The sequence below is a fragment of the Pseudophryne corroboree genome, chromosome 6 (genome assembly GCF_028390025.1).
Source record: "Pseudophryne corroboree isolate aPseCor3 chromosome 6, aPseCor3.hap2, whole genome shotgun sequence".
NCBI classification, from domain to species: Eukaryota; Metazoa; Chordata; class Amphibia; order Anura; family Myobatrachidae; genus Pseudophryne; species Pseudophryne corroboree.
In genome coordinates, this window is record NC_086449.1 from 687575398 (window position 1) to 687601421 (window position 26024).

General features: G+C 40.8%; 4 pseudogenes; all 4 read right to left on the bottom strand.

Moving 5' to 3' along the window:
* Nucleotides 1–219: 219 nt before the first annotated feature.
* LOC134937259 (5S ribosomal RNA) lies at nucleotides 220–338 on the bottom strand (annotated as a pseudogene).
* Nucleotides 339–4458: 4120 nt separating this feature from the next.
* On the bottom strand, nucleotides 4459–4577 carry LOC134937261 (5S ribosomal RNA; annotated as a pseudogene).
* Nucleotides 4578–8689: 4112 nt separating this feature from the next.
* LOC134939176 (5S ribosomal RNA) lies at nucleotides 8690–8808 on the bottom strand (annotated as a pseudogene).
* A 10614-nt stretch (nucleotides 8809–19422) lies between these two features.
* Nucleotides 19423–19541, bottom strand: LOC134937355 (5S ribosomal RNA; annotated as a pseudogene).
* Nucleotides 19542–26024: the final 6483 nt, after the last annotated feature.

Here is a 26024-nt window from a genome sequence, read left to right on the forward strand (position 1 = left end):
GCCATGACAATTAACATTTTTAATATATCAGTGATATTAAATATTAAAGTCAATACATGCACTATTGTATAGCATTTGTTGTAATGGTGCTTTTATGTATTAAAGTGAATATGTGCACTATTGTATAGCTTTGTCATAATGGTGCTTCTATGTGTATTGATATATTAATTATTTGTGTTATCTAGTATGCACAGACAGCATATTCGGTATTACGAGTTTAGTTTACAGCACCTGATCTTCCCAGGTGGTCTCCTTTGCTGGTACTGATCCGGCCCAACACTGCTTTGCTTCCAAGTTCGGTCGAGATTGTGCCTTTCCAGTGTGGTTTGACTGTAGAATATTTTATTTTTTAACCATGCCTGTGTTGCCCGCTACAGTGAACTAAGTGGTGGTTAATTGACCATAACAGTGTCAATGACTACCAATACAGTGATATAGTGCAGGATGTGAACATGAGTGGGTGGTGATGGTAGGGAAAGTGGGGTAGGATATGTGGGGTGGAAAATGGGGAATACTGTTCGCTCTTCAGTGTGATGTGCTTTCATAAAAACAGAGCAATTTCGTAGTTCTCATTAAACCCCATCGGGTGTAGAGTCCGTAACTGGAATATTCAGAACATCGCTCTTCATGAAAGTTTATTGGCTAAGTCGCCTCCTCTTTCTCCCAGTTTGACCAATTTGATGGCTTTAAAAGTTAGTGATTCCGGATTAGACTTGTGTGTTATGTTAAAATGTTTTGAGACAGCATGAGATTCCAAATTGTTCTGTATGTTTCGGATATGTTCTTGTATCCTCATTTTCAATGGTCTTTTCGTTTTTCTGACATATTGCTTTCCACAGTCTCATTCCAACAAATATATGACAGATTCGGTGTTACAATTGATAAAGTCTTTAATTTTATACTCCTTTTTTTCTGAGTCCGTGAAGGTCTTCCTAACCAGATGTAGGAACTTGCATATGTTGCATCTGCCACATTTGTGTGATCCTGTGCATTTAGGTAGTAAACGACTCTCCTCTTGTGCATTAGTTAACATACTTGGGGCCAAAATGTCCTTTAGATTCCGTGATTTTCTGAAAATAATTTCAGGGCATGGAGGTAAAAGTTCTTTGAGAATCGGGTCCATTAGTAAAATTCCCCGATGGTCATTGAGTGAATTGCCAATGGACGCCTCTTGCCGGTTGTATGTTGTAATGAACGCCATACAATCTTTTTATTTTCTCTATGTTTATATTCCAGCAGTTTTGATCTTTCCAAAGTTTTGGCTTTAGTCACCCACATGTACGTGTCTTTCCATTCAAGGTCTTTTAATACGTTTAATACAGATATGGTATCTTTTAAATAAGATGGTAATTATTTCACATAGGTTTTTAGAAAAACATCGGCATATTCAGATAGATTCGAGGTAAGTCAGTCAATACCTGCCACTACTGGTCTTCCTGGTGGGTTGGACTGATTTTTGTGAATTTTTGGCAGAAAGTGAAATATAGGGGTAGTGGGGTCTAATCTCATTATATATTGAAATTAACTTTTAGTGATAGTGTCTGTACATAAACCGTGTAATAATAGTATTCGTAATTCTTCAACAAATGCATCTTTCAGATCGCCTATTAATTTTTCGTATAAGGTTTCATTCCCCAATAATCTTAAGGTTTCTTTGGTGTATTTGTTGCGATCCATTATGACCCCTTATGACCCCTTATGACCCCTTTGTCAGCTTGTTTTAAGAATATGCCGTTGTTCTTTTGTAAGTTTTTAAGTGCTTCACTTTCTTGGTTTGTGATGTTCTTCTCCTTTATTTTCTCCTGTTAGGTTTCACAAAGGTCCAGTCAATTCATAACAGATTTTAAGATTGCTCCCTTTGGAATCTAACGGGTAGTATTTTGATACCAGTTTCAGACCTGATTTCGACTGATTCTCATAATTGCTGATGATGGCATCTTCCTTCCTAAGAAAATGTCTTTTGAGAGTTAATTTCCTTACAAATTTATTTAAGTCAATGAATGTTTCAAATTTGTTAAGACCTCCCATGGGAGCAAAAGTGAGGCCCTTGTTGAGTAAGGATACCTCTGATTTCATCAATATATGTTTTGATAGAATGAATATCCCTTTTTCTCTTAGATCCGTTGTTAGTGTTCTTTTCTTGATCTCTCTCCCTCCTGCTGCCCCAATTTCCTCTTCTTCTGTGTAGCATCTTTTTAGTGGTGATGCTGGTCTGTAATCTTCTTTCAGTGTATTCCTCATTATTTCTTTTGGGCTTGTTCCTAATCATTGGGGTAAAAAAACTTGGTCGGTATGTGATCCCAATCTCTGTAGGGCTGTGAATCTGTTTGATGTTCCTGTGTTTGAGGATGGAGTTGTCAAATCTGAATTCTGTCTTGGTTTTCCTTTTATGGGTACTGTTTTCCAATATGATTTAACTGTTCTGTCGTTTGGTTGTCCTGTTGCTCCAAATCTACTCCAATTCTTGATTCGTCCTTGTTCATAATCGTATTTGTCCCTGAGAAAATTTTTCTCTTTGCCTTTAGTGACCTCTTCTTCAATGTGTTCTAGTTTTTTGATGAGGACTTTCTCATTGATGTTGTAATCTTCTTTGCCTTTAAATGGTTCCAGTTCTGCCTCTTTGTTTTTGATACTGTTCTCCAATTCTGATAGACATTTTTTCTTCTCCTCAACTAGGAGTTTCATCAGATCAATAGAACAATTGTGCAACACTTTATCCCATTTTTCTAAAAAGGTTGTATCAAGATTGCCAAATGTGGGTTGTTTGAAAAATCTCAGACCCCTTGGTATTTTATCAACTGATATATAGTGTTCTAGGCCCATTATATCCCACCACATTTTTACTTCTTTAGTGAGGAGTCTCTCTATTCCCCAGAACAAATAATCTAAGTCGCAAGATGGGAGGGGTTCACTATTAGGTTTTTCTCATTATATATTTTTTTTGACACCAATCAATTCTCTTTGTTGTTCAATCTGAATTTCTTAACGTAATTATAATGCTAAAATATTTCCCATGCTACAGTAATTATTGTTACCAATAAAAATCACAAAAAAAATGGAAAAAACTGTCCAACAAATTAAAATTAAGATAAAGACTCTGCAACCCAACATATATGGCTGTTCTGCTTTGACACTCCCGATATTTAGGGTGTCTGCTGATCCCCCAAGTAATATTGGGATGGTAAATCCCTAAATTAATTGAATTTAGGAAGGAAAAGGATGGGGGTAGCGACCGCTGGTGTCTATAAATAAATAAAAAATACTTAAAACAATTAAAACATTTATTAAGAATTCACAATCTTTTTCTAAAAATGGGATACAAGGTAATTTCACATATATAAAAAAATGACATAAAGTGCAAAAAGTTAAAGTGCTTATCTGAGTCAGAGGTCAAATGCTGCCCCATCATACAGACTTCATCAAGTAGTAAAGGCAGAGTGGGACTGGGCTCATATTTATACCTGCACTGCTCTTAACTCAGTTATGACATCATATCCTGTTTAATAAAGGTCTATTTTACTATGTAATAAACTTCAAATATAAATATAACTTCCTCCCTGTGGGCAAATGCTATAGCAAACCACATGAAAAATGAGAGTTTTGGAGCTTAAAATAATGTACAGAACATCTTTAAAAGTTCAGTTTCTGTGTATTGGTGGCACTTTCGCCACACTTCTGGTGTCCGGGTGCATTGAAAGTCCGGAGCACGTCACTTCTGCACCACTTCCAGAACGTTGCCATGCATGTGCATGCCTTCTCTTATGGTCTCAGTCAAAGTAGAGCCTTAGCTTCTGCTGTGTATATGTCTCCTGATGTGGTGGCCATCTTTCATTAGGTTTCTCTATATGGTTTATGGTGGCGGCCATTTTCTAGTAGCTTGTGGCACTCATGATATAGGACCTTTTCACATGTCCATGGGTTATTTCCATTGTGGTTAGTGGGAAAAGGAAAACACATTGTAAATTCTCATATACAGAAGTGATAATATTGCAATCGCTATGATTAATATTAGTAACATTTTGTCAAAAACCATGTATAGGTCTATTTAGAAAAATGTAAATACTGGTAATTGAATGTAGAGATATGTAAAAATAAGTGTATAAATAAACATGCATGGAAAAATATCTATATAAAAATATAAATATAAATATATAAAGAAATATATATAAAAATATTTAAAAATGTATACAAATATATAAAGATAAAAGAAAATGGAGATTTAAAGAGGATTGTGATAGTGCCATGACAATTAACATTTTTAATATATCAGTGATATTAAATATTAAAGTCAATACGTGCACTATTGTATAGCATTTGTTGTAATGGTGCTTTTATGTATTAAAGTGAATATGTGCACTATTGTATAGCTTTGTCATAATGGTGCTTCTATGGGTATTGATATATTAATTATTTGTGTTATCTAGTATGCACAGACAGCATATTCGGTATTACGAGTTTAGTTTACAGCACCTGATCTTCCCAGGTGGTCTCCTTTGCTGGTACTGATCCGGCCCAACACTGCTTTGCTTCCAAGTTCGGTCGAGATTGTGCCTTTCCAGTGTGGTTTGACTGTAGAATATTTTATTTTTTAACCATGCCTGTGTTGCCCGCTACAGTGAACTAAGTGGTGGTTAATTGACCATAACAGTGTCAATGACTACCAATACAGTGATATAGTGCAGGATGTGAACATGAGTGGGTGGTGGTGGTAGGGAAAGTGGGGTAGGATATGTGGGGTGGAAAATGGGGAATACTGTTCGCTCTTCAGTGTGATGTGCTTTCATAAAAACAGAGCAATTTCGTAGTTCTCATTAAACCCCATCGGGTGTAGAGTCCGTAACTGGAATATCCAGAACATCGCTCTTCATGAAAGTTTATTGGCTAAGTCGCCTCCTCTTTCTCCCAGTTTGACCAATTTGATGGCTTTAAAAGTTAGTGATTCCGGATTAGACTTGTGTGTTATGTTAAAATGTTTTGAGACAGCATGAGATTCCACATTGTTCTGTATGTTTCGGATATGTTCTTGTATCCTCATTTTCAATGGTCTTTTCGTTTTTCCGACATATTGCTTTCCACAGTCTCATTCCAACAAATATATGACAGATTCGGTGTTACAATTGATAAAGTCTTTAATTTTATACTCCTTTTTTTCTGAGTCCGTGAAGGTCTTCCTAACCAGATGTAGGAACTTGCATATGTTGCATCTGCCACATTTGTGTGATCCTGTGCATTTAGGTAGTAAACGACTCTCCTCTTGTGCATTAGTTAACATACTTGGGGCCAAAATGTCCTTTAGATTCCGTGATTTTCTGAAAATAATTTCAGGGCATGGAGGTAAAAGTTCTTTGAGAATCGGGTCCATTAGTAAAATTCCCCGATGGTCATTGAGTGAATTGCCAATGGACGCCTCTTGCCGGTTGTATGTTGTAATGAACGCCATACAATCTTTTTATTTTCTCTATGTTTATATTCCAGCAGTTTTGATCTTTCCAAAGTTTTGGCTTTAGTCACCCACATGTACGTGTCTTTCCATTCAAGGTCTTTTAATACGTTTAATACAGATATGGTATCTTTTAAATAAGATGGTAATTATTTCACATAGGTTTTTAGAAAAACATCGGCATATTCAGATAGATTCGAGGTAAGTAAGTCAATACCTGCCACTACTGGTCTTCCTGGTGGGTTGGACTGATTTTTGTGAATTTTTGGCAGAAAGTGAAATATAGGGGTAGTGGGGTCTAATCTCATTAAATATTGAAATTAACTTTTAGTGATAGTGTCTGTACATAAACCGTGTAATAATAGTATTCGTAATTCTTCAACAAATGCATCTTTCAGATCGCCTATTAATTTTTCGTATAAGGTTTCATTCCCCAATAATCTTAAGGTTTCTTTGGTGTATTTGTTGCGATCCATTATGACCCCTTATGACCCCTTATGACCCCTTTGTCTGCTTGTTTTAAGAATATGCCGTTGTTCTTTTGTAAGTTTTTAAGTGCTTCACTTTCTTGGTTTGTGATGCTCTTCTCCTTTATTTTCTCCTGTTAGGTTTCACAAAGGTCCAGTCAATTCATAACAGATTTTAAGATTGCTCCCTTTGGAATCTAACGGGTAGTATTTTGATACCAGTTTCAGACCTGATTTCGACTGATTCTCATAATTGCTGATGATGGCATCTTCCTTCCTAAGAAAATGTCTTTTGAGAGTTAATTTCCTTACAAATTTATTTAAGTCAATGAATGTTTCAAATTTGTTAAGACCTCCCATGGGAGCAAAAGTGAGGCCCTTGTTGAGTAAGGATACCTCTGTTTTCATCAATATATGTTTTGATAGAATGAATATCCCTTTTTCTCTTAGATCCGTTGTTAGTGTTCTTTTCTTGATCTCTCTCCCTCCTGCTGCCCCAATTTCCTCTTCTTCTGTGTAGCATCTTTTTAGTGGTGATGCTGGTCTGTAATCTTCTTTCAGTGTATTCCTCATTATTTCTTTTGGGCTTGTTCCTAATCATTGGGGTAAAAAAACTTGGTCGGTATTTGATCCCAATCTCTGTAGGGCTGTGAATCTGTTTGATGTTCCTGTGTTTGAGGATGGAGTTGTCAAATCTGAATTCTGTCTTGGTTTTCCTTTTATGGGTACTGTTTTCCAATATGATTTAACTGTTCTGTCGTTTGGTTGTCCTGTTGCTCCAAATCTACTCCAATTCTTGATTCGTCCTTGTTCATAATCGTATTTGTCCCTGAGAAAATTTTTCTCTTTGCCTTTAGTGACCTTTGCTTCAATGTGTTCTAGTTTTTTGATGAGGACTTTCTCATTGATGTTGTAATCTTCTTTGCCTTTAAATGGTTCCAGTTCTGCCTCTTTGTTTTTGATACTGTTCTCCAATTCTGATAGACATTTTTTCTTCTCCTCAACTAGGAGTTTCATCAGATCAATAGAACAATTGTGCAACACTTTATCCCATTTTTCTAAAAAGGTTGTATCAAGATTGCCAAATGTGGGTTGTTTGGAAATTCTCAGACCCCTTGGTATTTTATCAACTGATATATAGTGTTCTAGGCCCTTTATATCCCACCACATTTTTACTTCTTTAGTGAGGAGTCTCTCTATTCCCCAGAACAAATCATCTAAGTCGCAAGGTGGGAGGGGTTCACTATTAGGTTTTTCTAATTATATATTTTTTTGACAACAATCAATTCTCTTTGTTGTTCAATCTGAATTTCTTAACGTAATTATAATGCTAAATTATTTCCCAGGCTACAGTAATTATTGTTACCAATAAAAATCACACAAAAAATGGAAAAAACTGTCCAACAAATTAAAATTAAGATAAAGACTCTGCAACCCAACATATATGGCTGTTCTGCTTTGACACTCCCGATATATAGGGTGTCTGCTGATCCCCCAAGTAATATTGGGATGGTAAATCCCTAAATTAATTGAATTTAGGAAGGAAAAGGAAGGGGCTAGCGACCGCTGGTGTCTATAAATAAATAAAAAATACGTAAAACAATTAAAACATTTATTAAGAATTCACAATCTTTTTCTAAAAATGGGATACAAGGTAATTTCACATATATAAAAAAATGACATAAAGTGCAAAAAGTTAAAGTGCTTATCTGAGTCAGAGGTCAAATGCTGCCCCATCATACAGACTTCATCAAGTAGTAAAGGCAGAGTGGGACTGGGCTCATATTTATACCTGCACTGCTCTTAACTCAGTTATGACATTATATCCTGTTTAATAAAGGTCTATTTTACTATGTAATAAACTTCAAATATAAATATAACTTCCTCCCTGTGGGCAAATGCTATAGCAAACCACATGAAAAATGAGAGTTTTGGAGCTTAAAATAATGTACAGAACAACTTTAAAAGTTCAGTTTCTGTGTATTGGTGGCACTTTCGCCACACTTCTGGTGTCCGGGTGCATTGAAAGTCCTGCACCACTTCCAGAACGTTGCCATGCATGTGCATGCCTTCTCTTATGGTCTCAGTCAAAGTAGAGCCTTAGCGTCTGCTGTGTATATGTCTCCTGATGTGGTGGCCATCTTTCATTAGGTTTCTCTATATGGTTTATGGTGGCGGCCATTTTCTAGTAGCTTGTGGCACTCATGATATAGGACCTTTTCACATGTCCATGGGTTATTTCCATTGTGGTTAGTGGGAAAAGGAAAACACATTGTAAATTCTCATATACAGTAGTGCTAATATTGCAATCGCTATGATTAATATTAGTAACATTTTGTCAAAAACCATGTATAGGTCTATTTAGAAAAATGTAAATACTGGTAATTGAATGTAGAGATATGTAAAAATAAGTGTATAAATAAACATGCATGGAAAAATATCTATATAAAAATATAAATATAAATATATAAATATATAAAGAAATATATATAAAAATATTTAAAAATGTATACAAATATATAAAGATAAAAGAAAATGGAGATTTAAAGAGGATTGTGATAGTGCCATGACAATTAACATTTTTAATATATCAGTGATATTAAATATTAAAGTCAATACGTGCACTATTGTATAGCATTTGTTGTAATGGTGCTTTTATGTATTAAAGTGAATATGTGCACTATTGTATAGCTTTGTCATAATGGTGCTTCTATGTGTATTGATATATTAATTATTTGTGTTATCTAGTATGCACAGACAGCATATTCGGTATTACGAGTTTAGTTTACAGCACCTGATCTTCCCAGGTGGTCTCCCTTGCTGGTACTGATCCGGCCCAACACTGCTTTGCTTCCAAGTTCGGTCGAGATTGTGCCTTTCCAGTGTGGTTTGACTGTAGAATATTTTCTTTTTTAACCATGCCTGTGTTGCCCGCTTCAGTGATTTAAGTGGTGGTTAATTGACCATAACAGTGTCAATGACTACCAATACAGTGATATAGTGCAGGATGTGAACATGAGTGGGTGGTGGTGGTAGGGAAAGTGGGGTAGGATATGTGGGGTGGAAAATAGGGAATACTGTTCGCTCTTCAGTGTGATGTTCTTTCATAAAAACAGAGCAATTTTGTAGTTCTCATTAAACCCCATCGGGTGTAGAGTCCGTAACTGGAATATCCAGAACATCTCTCTTCATGAAAGTTTATTGGCTAAGTCGCCTCCTCTTTCTCCCAGTTTGACCAATTTGATGGCTTTAAAAGTTAGTTATTCCGGATTAGACTTGTGTGTTATGTTAAAATGTTTTGAGACAGCATGAGATTCCACATTGTTCTGTATGTTTCGGATATGTTCTAGTATCCTAATTTTCAATGGTCTTTTCGTTTTTCCGACATATTGCTTTCCACAGTCTCATTCCAACAAATATATGACAGATTCGGTGTTACAATTGATAAAGTCTTTAATTTTTTACTCCTTTTTTTCTGAGTCCGTGAAGGTCTTCCTAACCAGATGTAGGAACTTGCATATGTTGCATCTGCCACATTTGTGTGATCCTGTGCATTTAGGTAGTACGCGACTCTCCTCTTGTGCATTAGTTAACATACTTGGGGCCAAAATGTCCTTTAGATTCCGTGATTTTCTGAAAATAATTTCAGGGCATGGAGGTAAAAGTTCTTTGAGAATCGGGTCCATTAGTAAAATTCCCCGATGGTCATTGAGTGAATTGCCAATGGACGCCTCTTGCCGGTTGTATGTTGTAATGGACGCTGTACAATCTTTTTATTTTCTCTATGTTTATATTCCAGCAGTTTTGATCTTCCCAAATTTTTGGCTTTAGTCATAGCTCGTTCTAGAATTGACTCTGGGTATTCTTTTTCCTTAAATCGTTTTCTGTATTATTCCAGTTGTTTGTCACATTCTATCTAGTTACTGCAGTTCCTTTTAATTCTATTAATTTGAGAAAAGGGGATGTTGTATTTCCATCGCTTGAGATGGTTGCTTTTATAGTGGAGGTAGCTGTTCGTGTCTACTTGTTTCACAAAGTTCCGTTTTCCCCTGTCAGGACTAGTAATGTGCACCGGACATTTTTCGGGTTTTGTGTTTTGGTTTTGGATTCGGTTCCGCGGCCGTGTTTTGGATTCGGACGCGTTTTGGCAAAACCTCACCGAAAATTTTTGGTCGGATTCGGGTGTGTTTTGGATTCGGTTTTTTTTTTCAAAAACCCCTAAAAAACAGCTTAAATCATAGCATTTGGGGGTCATTTTGATCCCATAGTATTATGAACCTCAATTACAATAATTTCCACTCATTTCCAGTCTATTCTGAACACCTCACACCTCACAATATTATTTTTAGTCCTACAATTTGCACCAAGGTTGCTGGATGACTAAGGTAAGCGACCCAAGTGTCCGACACAAATACCTGGCCCATCTAGGAGTGGCACTGCAGTGTCAGACAGGATGGACGATTTAAAAAATATTCCCCAAACAGCACATGATGCAAAGAAAAAAAGAGGCGCACCAAGGTGGCTGTTTGACTAAGCTAAGCGACACAAGTGGCCGACACAAACACCTGGCCCATCTAGGAGTGGCACTGCAGTGTCAATCAAGACAGGATGGCACTTCCAAAAAATAGTCCCCAAACAGCACATGATGCAAAGAAAAAAAGAGGCGCACCAAGGTGGCAATGTGACTAAGCTAAGCGACACAAGTGGCCGACACAAACACCTGGCCCATCTAGGAGTGGCACTGCAGTGTCAATCAAGACAGGATGGCACTTCCAAAAAATTGTCCCCAAACAGCACATGATGTAAAGAAAAAAAGAGGCGCACAAAGGTGGCTGTGTGACTGAGCTAAGCGACACAAGTGGCCAACACAAACACCTGGCCCATCTAGGAGTGGCACTGCAGTGTCAATCAAGACAGGATGGCACTTCCAAAAAAATTGTCCCCAAACAGCACATGATGCAAAGAAAAATGAAAGAAAAAAGAGGTGCAAGATGGAATTGTTCTTGGGCCCTCCCACCCACCCTTGTGTTGTATAAACAGGACATGCACACTTTAACGAACCCATCATTTCAGCGACAGGGTCTGCCACATGACTGTGACTGAAATTACTGGTTGGTTTGTGCCCCCACCAAAAAAGAAGCAATCAATCTCTCCTTGCACAAACTGGCTCTACAGAGGCAAGATGTCCACCTCATCATCATCCTCCGATTCCACACCCCTTTCACTGTGTACATTCCCCTCCTCACAGATTATTAATTCGTCCCCACTGGAATCCACCATCTCAGGTCCCCGTGTACTTTCTGGAGGCAATTGCTGCTGGTGAATGTCCCCACGGAGGAATTGATTATAATTCATTTTGATGAACATCATCTTCTCCACATTTTCTGGAAGTAACCTCGTACGCCGATTGCTGACAAGGTGAGCTGCTGCACTAAACACTCTTTCGGAGTACACACTGGAGGGAGGGCAACTTAGGTAGAATAAAGCCAGTTTGTGCAAGGGCCTCCAAATTGCCTCTTTTTCCTGCCAGTATACGTACGGACTGTCTGACATGCCTACTTGGATGCAGTCACTCATATAATCCTCCACCATTCTTTCCATGGTGAGATAATCATATGCAGTGACAGTAGACAGTAATCATTTGCAGGTCCTTCAGTCCGGACCAGATGTCAGCACTCGCTCCAGACTGCCCTGCATCACCGCCAGCGGGTGGGCTAGGAATTCTTAGCCTTTTCCTCGCACCCCCAGTTGCAGAAAAATGTGAAGGAGGAGATGTTGACGGGTCACGTTCCGCTTGACTTGACAATTTTCTCACCAGCAGGTCTTTGAACCTCTGCAGACTTGTGTCTGCCGGAAAGAGAGATCCAATGTAGGTTTTAAATCTAGGATCGAGCACGGTGGCCAAAATGTAGTGCTCTGATTTCAACAGACTGACCACCCGTGAATCCTGGTTAAGCGAATTATGGACTCCATCCACAAGTCCCACATGCCTAGCGGAATAGCTCTGTTTTAGCTCTTCCTTCAATGTCTCCAGCTTCTTCTGCAAAAGCCTGATGAGGGGAATGACCTGACTCAGGCTGGCAGTGTCTGAACTGACTTCACGTGTGGCAAGTTCAAAGGGTTGCAGAAACTTGCACAACGTTGAAATCATTCTCCACTGCACTTGAGACAGGTGCATTACCCCTCCTTTGCCTATATCATGGGCAGATGTATAGGCTTGAATGGCCTTTTGCTGCTCCTCCATCCTCTGAAGCATATAGAGGGTTGAATTCCATCTCGTTACCACCTCTTGCTTCTGATGATGGCAGGGCAAGTTCAGGAATGTTTGGTGGTGCTCCAGTCTTCTTTACGCAGTGCCTGAATGCCGAAAGTGGCCCGCAATTCTTCGGGCCACCGACAGCATCTCTTGCACACCCCTGTAGTTTTTTAAATAATTCTGCACCACCAAATTCAATTTATGTGCAAAACATGGGACGTGCTGGAATTTGTCCAGATGTAATGCATGCACAATATTGCTGGCGTTTTCCGATGTCACAAATCCCCAGGAGAATCCAATTGGGGTAAGCCATTCTGCGATGATCTTCCTCAGTTGCCGTAAGAGGTTGTCAGCTGTGTGCCTATTCTGTAAAGCGGTGATACAAAGCGTAGCCTGCCTAGGAACGAGTTGGCGTTTGCGAGATACTGCTACTGGTGCCGCCGCTGCTGTTATTGCTGCGGGAGGCAATACATCTACCCAGTGGGCTGTCACAGTCATATAGTCCTGAGTCTGCCCTGTTCCACTTGTCCACATGTCCGTGGTTAAGTGGACATTGGGTACAACTGCATTTTTTAGGACACTGGTGACTCTTTTTCTGAGGTCTGTGTACATTTTCGGTATCGCCTGCCTAGAGAAATGGAACCTAGATGGTATTTGGTACCGGGGACACAGTACCTCAATCAAGTCTATAGTTGCCCCCGAATTAACGATGGATACCGGAACCACGTTTCTCACCGCCCAGGCTGCCAAGGCCAGAGTTATCTGCTTTGCAGCAGGATGACTGCTGTGATATTTCATCTTCCTCGCAAAGGACTGTTGGACAGTCAATTGCTTACTGGAAGTAGTACAAGTGGTCTTCCAACTTCCCCTCTGGGATGACGATCGACTCCCATCAGCAACAACAGCAGCGCCAGCAGCAGTAGGCGTTACACTCAAGGATGCATCGGAGGAATCCCAGGCAGGAGAGGACTCGTCAGACTTGACAGTGACATGGCCTGCAGAACTATTGGCTTTCCTGGGTAAGGAGGCAATTGACACTGAGGGAGTTGGTGGTGTGGTTTGCAGGAGCTTGGTTACAAGAGGAAGGGATTTAGTGGTCAGTGGACTGCTTCCGCTGTCACCCAAAGTTTTTGAACTTGTCACTGACTTATGATGAATGCGCTGCAGGTGACGTATAAGGGAGGATGTTCCGAGGTGGTTAACGTCCTTACCCCTACTTATTACAGCTTGACAAAGGCAACACGCGGCTTGACACCTGTTGTCCGCATTTGTGTTGAAATAATTCCACACCGAAGAGCTGATTTTTTTTGTATTTTGACCAGGCACGTCAATGGCCATATTCCTCCCACGGACAACATGTGTCTCCCCGGGTGCCTGACTTAAACATTCCACCTCACCATCAGAATCCTCCTTGTCAATTTCCTTCCCAGCACCAGCAACACCCATATCCTCATCCTGGTGTACTTCAACAGTGACATCTTCAATTTGACTATCAGGAACTGGACTGCGGGTGCTCCTTCCAGCACTTTCAGGGGGCGTGAAATGGTGGAAGGCGTAAGCTCTTCCCGTCCAGTGTTGGGAAGGTCAGGCATCGCAACCGACACAATTGGACTCTCCTTGAGGATTTGTGATTTATAAGAATGCACAGTTCTTTGCTGTGCTTTTGCCAGCTTAAGTCTTTTCTTTTTTCTAGCGAGAGGATGAGTGCTACCATCCTCATGTGAAGCTGAACCACTAACCATGAACATAGGACAGGGCCTCAGCCGTTTCTTGCCACTCTGTGTCGTAAATGGCATATTGGCAAGTTTACGCTTCTCCTCAGATGCTTTTAATTTTGATTTTTGGGTCATTTTACTGAACTTTTGTGTTTTTGGTTTTACATGCTCTCTACTATGACATTGGGCATTGGCCTTGGCAGACGACGTTGATGGCATTACATCACCTCGGCCATGACTAGTGGCAGCAGCTTCAGCATGAGGTGGAAGTGGATCTTGATCTTTCCCTATTTTAACCTCCACATTTTTGTTCTCCATTTTTTAATGTGTGGAATTATATGCCAGTATCAATAGCAATGGCCTACTACTATATTTACTGCGCATAACTAAAATGCACCACAGGTATAGAATGTAGATGGATAGTATACTTAATGGATGACGAGTGACGACACAGAGGTAGGTACAGCAGTGGCCTACCGTACTGCTATATATAGTATACTGGTGGACACTGTCAGCAAACTGCAAAACTAAAATGCACCACAGGTATAGAATGTAGATGGATAGTATACTTAATGGTTGACGACACAGAGGTAGGTACAGCAGTGGCCTACCGTACTGCTATAAGTATATATTGTATACTGGTGGACACTGTCAGCAAACTGCAAAACTAAAATGCACCACAGTTATAGAATGTAGATGGATAGTATACTTAATGGATGACGACACAGAGGTAGGTACAGCAGTGGCCTACCGTACTGCTATATATAGTATACTGGTGGACACTGTCAGCAAACTGCAAAACTAAAATGTACCACAGGTATAGAATGTAGATGGATAGTATACTTAATGGATGATGAGTGACGACACAGAGGTAGGTACAGCAGTGTCCTACCGTACTGCTATATATAGTATACTGGTGGACACTGTCAGCAAACTGCAAAACTAAAATGCACCACAGGTATAGAATGTAGATGGATAGTATAATTAATGGATAACGAGTGACGACACAGAGGTAATTACAGCAGTGTCCTACCGTACTGCTATATATAGTATACTGGTGGACACTGTCAGCAAACTGCAAAACTAAAATGCACCACAGGTATAGAATGTAGATGGATAGTATACTTAATAGATGACGACACAGAGGTAGGTACAGCAGTGGCCTACCATACTGCTATATATAGTATACTGGTGGACACTGTCAGCAAACTGCAAAACTAAAATGCACCACAGGTATAGAATGTAGATGGATAGTATACTTAATGGATGACGACACAGAGGTAGGTACAGCAGTGCACTCTGCACTGTACTCCTCCTATATAATATTAATTATACTGGTGGTCCCAAGTCCCCACAATAAAGCAGCACACTGAATATGGAGTGTTTTTCAGGCAGACAACGTATACTGGTGGTCACTGTCAGCAAAACTCTGCACTGTACTCCTGCTATAGCTGCTCCCCAGTCCCCACAATTAAGCAGTGTGAGCACTCAGTACAGATATATTATGCAGCACACTGAGCACAGATATGGTATGGAGCGTTTTTTTCAGGCAGAGAACGGATAAAAACTGGTGGTCACTTATCAGCAAAACTCTGCACTGTACTCCTCCTAACAGCTGCTCCCCAATCCTCCCCACAATTTAGCAATAAACCAATCAACTTCTACAATAAACAGAGAGGACGCCAGCCACGTCCTCTCCCTATCATCTCTAACACACGAGTGAAAATGTCGGCGACGCGTGGCTGCTTATATAGAATCCGAATCTCGCGAGAATCCGACAGCGAGATGATGACGTTCGGGCGCGCTCGGGTTAGCCGAGCAAGGTGGGAAGGTTCTAACCTGCCTCGGACACGTTTAAAAAAGGTGAAGTTCGGGGGGGTTCGGTTTCCGAGAAACCGAACCCACTCATCACTAGTCAGGACCAGATCTAAAAATTCTATTGACTCTTTATTTATGTTGGATGTGAATGCTAGGTTAATTTCATTGTTACCAAGAAAGTCTAAAAAATTATAAAAACTCAACTGTACCATTCCAAATTATTAAAATATCATCAATATAACGTCGATAAAAAGCAATGTGTTTTTTAAAAACCTGGTTATTATATGTGACTTTTTCCTCCCAACAACCCATAATAATGTTCGCGAAAGTGGAGGCAAAGATTGTAGCCATCGGTGTACCACAGCGTTGTATATAAAACTGGTCCAGGAATTTAAAATAATTGTGTTGAATACTAAAATACATAATATTGCAAATAAAATCTTTATGAATGGCTATTAATGAGACATCTTTATCTAAAAATTCCCTACATGCTGTGACCCCCTTGATGTGTTCTATGCAAGTGTATAATGATTGTACATCTATTGTCACCCACATGTACGTGTCTTTCCATTCAATGTATTTCAATACATTTAATACAGAGATGGTATCTTTTAAATAAGATGGTAATGATTTCACATAGGTTTTTAGAAAAACATCGGCATATTCAGATAGATTCGAGGTAAGTCAGTCAATACCTGCCACTATTGGTCTTCCTGGTGGGTTGGACTGATTTTTGTGAATTTTTGGCAGAAAGTAAAATATAGGGGTAGTGGGGTCTAATCTCATTAAATATTGAAATTCACTTTTAGTGATAGTGTCTGTACATAAACCGTGTAATAATACTATTTGTAATTCTTCAACAAATGCATCTTTCAGATCGCCTATTAATTTTTCATACGAGTTTTCATTCCCCAATATTCTGAAGGTTTCTTTGGTGTATTTGTCGCGATCCATTATGACCAGGCCCTCCTCTCTTTGTCAGCTTGTTTTATGAATATGCCATTGTTCTTTTGTAGGTTTTTAAGTGCTTCACTTTCTTGGTTTGTGATGTTCTTCTCCTTTATTTTCTCCTGTTCGGTTTCACAAAGGTCAAGTCAGTTCATAGCAGACTTTAAGATTGCTCCCTTTGGATTCTAAAGGGTAGTATTTCCATACCAGTTTCAGACCTGATTTCGACTGATTCTCGTAATTGCTGATGATGGCATCTTCCTTCCTAAGAAAATGTCTTTTGAGAGTTAATTTCCTTACAAATTTATTTAAGTCAATGAAAGTTTCAAATTTGTTAAGACCTCCCATGGGAGCAAAAGTGAGGCCCTTGTTGAGTAAGGATGCCTCTGGTTTCGTCAATATATGTTTTGATAGAATGAATATCCCTTTTTCTCTTAGATCCGTTGTTAGTGTTCTTTTCTTGATCTCTCTCCCTCCTGCTGCCCCAATTTCCTCTTCTTCTGTGTAGCATCTTTTTAGTGGCGATGCTGGTCTGTAATCTTCTTTCAGTGTGTTCCTCATTATTTCTTTTGGCCTTGTTCCTAATCGTTGGGGTAAAAAAACTTAGTCGGTATTTCATCCCAATCTCTGTAGGGCTGTGAATCTGTTTGATGTCCTTGTGTTTGAGGATGGAGTTGTCACATCTGAATTCTGTCTTGGTTTTCCTTTTATGGGTACTGTTTTCCAATATGATTTAACTGTTCTGTCGTTTGGTTGTCCTGTTGCTCCAAATCTACTCCAATTCTTGATTCGTCCTTGTTCATAATCGTATTTGTCCCTGAGAAAAATTTTCTCTTTGCCTTTAGTGACCTCTTCTTCAATGCGTTCTAGTTTTTTGATGAGGACTTTCTCATTGATGTTGTAATCTTCTTTGCCTTTAAATGGTTCCAGTTCTGACTCTTTGTTTTTGATACTGTTCTCCAATTCTGATAGACATTTTTTCTTCTCCTCAACTAGGAGTTTCATCAGATCAATAGAACAGTTGTGCAACACTTTATCTAATTTTTCTAAAAAGGTTGTATCAAGATTGCCAAATGTGGGTTGTTTGGAAATTCTCAGACCTCTTGGTATTTTATCAACTGATATATAGTATTCTAGGCCGTTTATATCCCACCACATTTTTACTTCTTTAGTGAGAAGTCTCTCTATTCCCCAGAACAAATCATCTAAGTCGCAAGGTAGGAGGGGTTCACTATTAGGTTTTTTCTCATTATATATTTTTTTGACACCAATCAATTCTCTTTGTTGTTCAATCTGAATTTATTAATATAATTATAATGCTAAATTATTTCCCAGGATACAGTAATTATTGTTACCAATAAATATCACAAAAAAACGGAAAAAACTGTCCCACAAATGAAAATTAAGATAAAGACTCTACAACCCAACATATATGGCTGTTCTGCTTTGACACTCCCGATATATAGTGTGTCTGCTGATCCCCCAGGTAAATCCCTAAATTAATTGAATTTAGGAAGGAAAAGGATGGGGGGAGCGACCGCTGGTGTCTATAAATAAATAAAAAATACTTAAAACAATTAAAACATTTATTAAGAATTCACAATCTTATTCTAAGAATGGGATACAAGGTAATTACACATGTATAAAAAAATGATATAAAGTGCAAAAAGTTAAAGTGCATATCTGAGTCAGAGGTGAAATACTGCCTCATCATACAGACTTCATCAAGGAATAAAGGCAGAGTGGGACTGGGCTCATATTTATACCTGCACTGCTCTTAACTCAATTATGACATCATATCCTGTTTAATAAAGGTCTATTTTACTATGTAATAAACTTCAAATATAAATATAACTTCCTCCCTGTGGGCAGACCACATGAAAAACGAGAGTTTTGGAGCTTAAAATAATGTACAGAATGTCTTTAAAAGTTCAGTTTATGTGTATTGGTGGCACTTTCGCCACACTTCCGGTGTCCGAGTGCATTGAAAGTCCAGAGCACGTCACTTCCGCCAAATTTCTGGATCATTGCCGTGCATGTGCTTATGGTCTCAATCAAAGTAGAGCCTTAGCTTCTGCTGTGTATATGTCTCCTGATGTGGTGACCATCTCTCATTAGGTTTCTCTATATGGTTTATGGTGGCAGCCATTTTCTAGTAGCTTGTGGCACTTGTGATAAAGGACCTTTTCACATGTCCAGGGGCCATTTCCATGGTGGTTAGTGGGAAAAGGAAAACACATTGTAAATTCTCATATACATTAGTGCTAATATTGCAATCGCTATGATTAATATTAGTAACATTTTGTCAAAAACCATGTATATATGGAACCAATATAGTATTAGGTCTATTGAAAAAAATGTAAATACTGGTAATTGAATGTAGAGATATGTAAAAATAAGTATATAAATAAACATGCATGGAAAAATATCTATATAAAAATATAAATATAAATATATAAATATATACATATATAAAGAAATATATATAAAAATATATAAAAATGTATACAAATATATAAAGATAAATGAAAATGGAGATTTAAAGAGGATTGTGATAGTGCCATGACAATTAACATTTTTAATATATCAGTGATATTAAATATTAAAGTGAATACGTGCACTATTGTATAGCATTTGTTGTAATGGTGCTTTTATGTATTAAAGTGAATATGTGCACTATTGTATAGCTTTTTCATAATGGTGCTTCTAAGTGTATTGATATATTAATTATTTGTGTTATCTAGTATGCACAGACAGCATATTCGGTGTTACGAGTTTAGTTTACAGCACCTGATCTTCCCAGGTGGTCTCCCTTGCTGGTACTGATCAGGCCCAACACTGCTTTGCTTCCAAGTTCGGTCGATTTTGGGCCTTTCCAGTGTGGTTTGACTGTAGAATATTTTCTCTATCGTCCTAAGTGGATGCTGGGGTTCCTGAAAGGACCATGGGGAATAGCGGCTCCGCAGGAGACAGGGCACAAAAAAGTAAAGCTTTTACCAGATCAGGTGGTGTGCACTGGCTCCTCCCCCTATGACCCTCCTCCAGACTCCAGTTAGATTTTGTGCCCGAACGAGAAGGGTGCAATCTAGGTGGCTCTCCTAAAGAGCTGCTTAGAGAAAGTTTAGCTTAGGTTTTTTACTTTACAGTGAGTCCTGCTGGCAACAGGATCACTGCAACGAGGGACTTAGGGGAGAAGTAGTGAACTCACCTGCGTGCAGAGTGGATTTGCTGCTTGGCTACTGGACACTAGCTCCAGAGGGACGATCACAGGTACAGCCTGGATGGTCACCGGAGCCGCGCCGCCGGCCCCCTTGCAGACGCTGAAGAGAGAAGAGGTCCAAAATCGGCGGCTGAAGACTCCTGAGTCTTCATAAAGGTAGCGCACAGCACTGCAGCTGTGCGCCATTTTCCTCTCAGCACACTTCACACAACAGTCACTGAGGGTGCAGAGCGCTGGGGGGGGCGCTCTGAGAGGCAAATAAAAACCTTATTAGAGGCAAAAAATACCTCACATATAGCCCACAGAGGCTATATGGAGATATTTAACCCCTGCCTAACTTCAAAAATAGCGGGAGACGAGCCCGCCGAAAAAGGGGCGGGGCCTATCTCCTCAGCACACAGCGCCATTTTCTCTCACAGAAAAGCTGGAGAGAAGGCTCCCAGGCTCTCCCCTGCACTGCACTACAGAAACAGGGTTAAAACAGAGAGGGGGGGCACTGATTTTGGCGATATTGTATATATATAAAAGATGCTATAAGGGAGAAACACTTATATAAGGTTGTCCCTATATAATTATAGCGTTTTTGGTGTGTGCTGGCAGACTCTCCCTCTGTCTCCCCAAAGGGCTAGTGGGTCCTGTCCTCTGTCAGAGCATTCCCGGTGTGTGTGCTGTGTGTCGGTACGTGTGTGTCGACATGTATGAGGACGATGTTGGTGAGGAGGCGGAGAAATTGCCTGTAATGGTGATGTCACTCTCTAGGGAGTCGACACCGGAATGGATGGCTTATTTAGAGAATTACGTGAGAATGTCAACACGCTGCAAGGTCGGTTGACGACATGAGACGGCCGACAATCTATTAGGACCGGTCCAGGCGTCTCAGAAACACCGTCAGGGGTTTTAAAAACGCCCATTTACCTCAGTCGGTCGACACAGACACAGACACGGACACTGAATACAGTGTCGACGGTGAATAAACAAACGTATTTCTCATTAGGGCCACACGTTAAGGGCAATGAAGGAGGTGTTACGTGTTTTCTGATACTACAAGTACCACAAGAAAGGGTATTATGTGGGAGTGAAAAAACTACCTGTAGTTTTTCCTGAATCAGATAAAATAAAATGAAGTGTGTGATGATGCGTAGGGTTACCCCGATAGCAAATATTGGCGTTATACCCTTTCCCGCCAGAAATTAGGGTACGTTGGGAAACACCCCTTAGGGTGATAAGGCGCTCACACGCTTATCAAGTGGCGTTACCGTCTCCAGATACGGCCGCCCTCAAGGAGCCAGCTGATAGGAAGCTGGAAAAATATCCTAAAAAGTATATACACACATACGGTGGTTATACTGCGACCAGCGATCGCCATCAGCCTGGAGATGCAGTGCTGGGTTGGCTTGGTCGGATTCCCTGACTGAAAATATTTTATTCATGTAGAGCATTTAATAGGATGCATTCTATATATATGTATGTGAGATGCACAGAGGGATATTTGCTCTCTGGCATCAAGATAAGTGCGTTGTCCATATCTCCCAGAAGATGTCAGGGACACGACAGTGGTCAGGTGATACAGATCCCATACGGCAGATGGAAGTATTGCTGTATAAAGGGAAGGAGTTATTTGGGGGTCGGTCCATCGGACCTGGGGACCACAGCAACAGCTGGGAAATCCAACCTTCTTTTACCCCAAGTTACATCTCAGCTAAAAAAGACACCGTCTTTTCAGCCTCAATCTTTCCTTTCCCATGAGGGCATGCAGGCAAAAGGCCAGTCATATCTGCCCAGACATAGAGGTAAGGGAAGTAGACTGCAGCAGGCAGCCCTTTCCCAGGAAAAGAAGCCCTCCACCGCGTCTGCCAAGTCCTCAGCATGACGCTGGGGCCGTGCAAGCGGACTCAAGGTGGGGGGGTAGTCTCAAGAGTCTCAGGGCGCAGTGGGATCACTCGCAAGTTGACCCCTAGATCGTACGAGTATTATCCCAGGGGTAAAGATTGGAGAGTCGAGACATCTTCTCCTCGCAGGTTCCTGAAGTCTGCTTTACCAACGGCTCCCTCCGACAGGGAGGCAGCATTGGAAACAATTCACAAGCTGTATATCCAGCAGGTGATAATCAAAGTACCCCTCCTACGACAAGGAAAAGGGTATTATTTTTCCACACCATATTGTGGTACTGAAGCCAGACGGCTTGGTGACACATAGTCTAAATCTAAAATGTTTTGAACACTTACATAAAAGGTTCAAATCGAGATAAAGTCACTCAGAGCAGTGATAGCGAACCGGAAAAAAGGGGACTATATGGTGTCCCTGGACATCAAGGATTACCTCCATGTCCAAATTTTGTCCTTCTCATCAAGGGTACCTCTGGTTCGTGGTACAGAACTGTCAATATCAGTTTCAGACGATGCCGTTTGAATTATCCACGGCACCCCGGGCCTTTTTACCAAGGTAATGGCCGAAAAGATGTTTCTTCAAAGAAAAAAGGCATCTAAATTATCCCTTACTTGCACGACCTAAAAAGGGCAAGTTCCAGAGAACAGTTGGAGGTCGGAAGAGCACTATCTAAAGTAGTTCTTCGACGGCACGACTGGATTCTAAATATTCCAAGAATCGCAGCTGTTTTCCGACGATACGTCTGCTGTTCCTAGGGATGATTCTGGACACGGTTCAGAAAAAGGTTTTTCTTCCCGAGGAAAAAGCCAAGGAGTTATCCGACCTGTCAGGAACCTCCTAAAACCAGGAAAGGTGTCTGTACATCAATGCACAAGAGTCCTGGGAAAAATGGTGGCTTTTTACGAAGCAATTCCATTCGGCAGATTCCATGCAAGAATTTTCCAAAGGGATCTGTTGGACAAATGGTCAGGGTCGCATCCTCAGATGCACCTGCGAATAACCCTGTCGCCAAGGACAAGGGTATATCTTCTGTGGTGGTTGCAAAAGGCTCATCTATTGGAGGGCCGCAGATTCGGCATACAGGATTTGATCCTGGTGACCACGGACGCCAGCCTGAGAGGCTGGGGAGCAGTCACACAAGGAAGAAACTTCCAGGGGGTATGGACGAACCTGGAAAAGTCTCTTCACATAAACATTCTGGTACTAAGAGCAATCTAAAATGCTCTAAGCCAGGCGGAACCACTCCTGCAAGGAAAACCGGTGTTGATTCAGTCGGACAACATCACGGCGGTCGCCCATGTAAACAGACAGGGCGGCACAAGAAGCAGGAGTGCAATGGCAGAAGCTGCCAAGATTCTTCGCTGGGCGGAGAATCACGTAATAGCACTGTCAGCAGTGTTCTTCCCGGGCGTGGACAACTGGGAAGCAGACTTCCTCAGCAGACACGATATTCACCCGGGAGAGTGGGGTCTTCATCCAGAAGTCTTCCACATGCTAATAAACTGTTGGGAAAGACCAATGGTAGACATGATGGCGTCTCGCCTCAACAAGAAACTGGACAAGTATTGCGCCAGGTCAAGAGATCCACAGGCAATAGCTGTGGACGCACTGGTAACACCTTGGGTGTACAAATCAGTATATGTGTTTCCTCCTCTGCCTCTCATACCAAAGGTATTGAAGATTATACGGTGAAGAGGAGTAAGAACAATACTAGTGGCTCCGGATTGGCCAAGAAGGACTTGGTACCCGGAACTTCAAGAGTTGGTCACGGACGACCCGTGCCCTCTACTTCTGAGAAGGGACCTGCTACAACAGGGTCCCTGTCTCTTTCAAGACTTACCGCGGCTGCGTTTGACGGCATGGCGGTTGAACGCCAGATCCTAAAAGGGAAAGGCATTCCAGAAGAAGTCATTCCTACCTTGATTAAGGCAAGGAAGGAAGTCACCGCGAAACATTATCACCGCATTTGGCGAAAATATGTCGCGTGGTGCGAGGATCGGAGTGTTCCGACGGAGGAATTTCAACTGGGTCGTTTCCTACATTTCCTACAATCAGGATTGTCTATGGGTCTCAAATTGAGATCTATTAAGGTTCAAATTTCGGCCCTGTCAATATTCTTCCAAAAAGAATTGGCCTCAGTTCCTGTGGTACAGACTTTTGTTAAAGGAGTACTGCATATACAGCCTCCTGTGGTGCCTCCGGTGGCACCGTGGGATCTAAATGTAGTTTTAGATTTCCTCAAATCCCATTGGTTTGAACCATTGAAAAAGGTGGATTTTAAATATCTCACATGGAAAGTGACTATGTTACTGGCCCTGGCTTCCGCCAGGAGAGTATCTGAATTGGCGGCTTTATCTTATAAAAGCCCTTATCTAATCTTCCATTCGGATAGGGCAGAACTGAGGACTCGTCCGCATTTTCTCCCTAAGGTGGTATCAGCGTTTCACCTGAACCAACCTATTGTGGTGCCTGCGGCCACTGGCGACTTGGAGGACTCCAAGTTGTTGGACGTTGTCAGAGCCTTAAAAATATACATTTCAAGGACGGCTGAAGTCAGAAAATCTGACTCGCTGTTGATACTATATGCACCCAACAAGTTGGGTGCCCCTGCTTCTAAGCAGACGATTGCTCGTTGGATTTGTAACACAATTCAACTTGCTCATTCTGGGGCAGGCCTGCCACAGCCTAAATCTGTTAAGGCCCATTCCACAGGGAAGGTGGGCTCATCTTGGGCGGCTGCCCGAGGGGTCTCGGCATTACAATTCTGCCGAGCAGCTACGTGGTCGGGGGAAAACACGTTTGTAAAATTCTACAAATTTGATACCCTGGCAAAAGAGGACTTGGAATTCTCTCATTCGGTGCTGCAGAGTCATCCGCACTCTCCCGCCCGTTTGGGAGCTTTGGTATAATCCCCATGGTCCTTTCAGGAACCCCAGCATCCACTTAGGACGATAGAGAAAATAAGAATTTACTTACCGATAATTCTATTTCTCGGAGTCCGTAGTGGATGCTGGGCGCCCATCCCAAGTGCGGATTATCTGCAATACTGTACATAGTTATTGTTAACAAATTCGGGTTATATTGTTAAGGAGCCATCTTTAAGAGGCTCTTTCTGTTATCATACTGTTAACTGGGTTTAGATCACAAGTTGTACGGTGTGATTGGTGTGGCTGGTATGAGTCTTACCCGGGATTCAAATTGCCTCCCTTATTGTGTACGCTCGTCCGGGCACAGTACCTAACTGGAGTCTGGAGGAGGGTCATAGGGGGAGGAGCCAGTGCACACCACCTGATCTGGTAAAAGCTTTACTTTTTTGTGCCCTGTCTCCTGCGGAGCCGCTATTCCCCATGGTCCTTTCAGGAACCCCAGCATCCACTACGGACTCCGAGAAATAGAATTATCGGTAAGTAAATTCTTATTTTCTTTTTTAACCATGCCTGTGTTGCCCGCTACAGTGAACTAAGTGGTGGTTAATTGACCATTACAGTGTCAATGACTACCAATACAGTGATATAGTGCAGGATGGGAACATGAGTGGGTGGTGGTGGTAGGGAAAGTGGGGTAGGATATGTGGGGTAGAAAATGGGGAATACTGTTCGCTCTTCAGTGTGATGTTCTTTCATAAAAACGGAGCAATTTCATAGTTCTCTTTAAACCCCATCGGGTGTGGAGTCCGTAACTGGAATATCTAGAACATCTCTCTTCGTGAAAGTTTATTGGCTAAGTCAATACTCTTTCTCCCAATTTGACCAATTCGATGGCTTTAAAAGTTAGTGATTCCGGATTAGACTTGTGTGTTAAAATGTTTTGAGACAGCATGAGATTCCACCTTGTTCTTTATGTTTTGGATATGTTCTTGTATCCTCATTTTCAATGGTCTTTTCGTTTTTCTGACATATTGCTTTCCACAGTCTCATTCCAACAAATATATGACAGATTGGGTGTTACAATTGATAAAGTCTTTAATTTTATACTCATTTTCTTCTGAGTCCATGAAGGTCTTCCTAACCAGATGTAGGAACTTGCATATGTTGCATCTGCCACATTTGTGTGATCCTGTGCATTTAGGTAGTAAACGACTCTCCTCTGGTGCATTAGTTAACATACTTGGGACCAAAATGTCCTTTAGATTCCGTGATTTCTGAAAATAATTTCAGGGCGTGGAGGTAAAAGTTCTTTGAGAATCGGGTCCATTAGTAAAATTCCCCAATGGTCATTGAGTGAATTGCCAATGGATGCCTCTTGCCGGTTGTATGTTGTAATGAACGCCGTA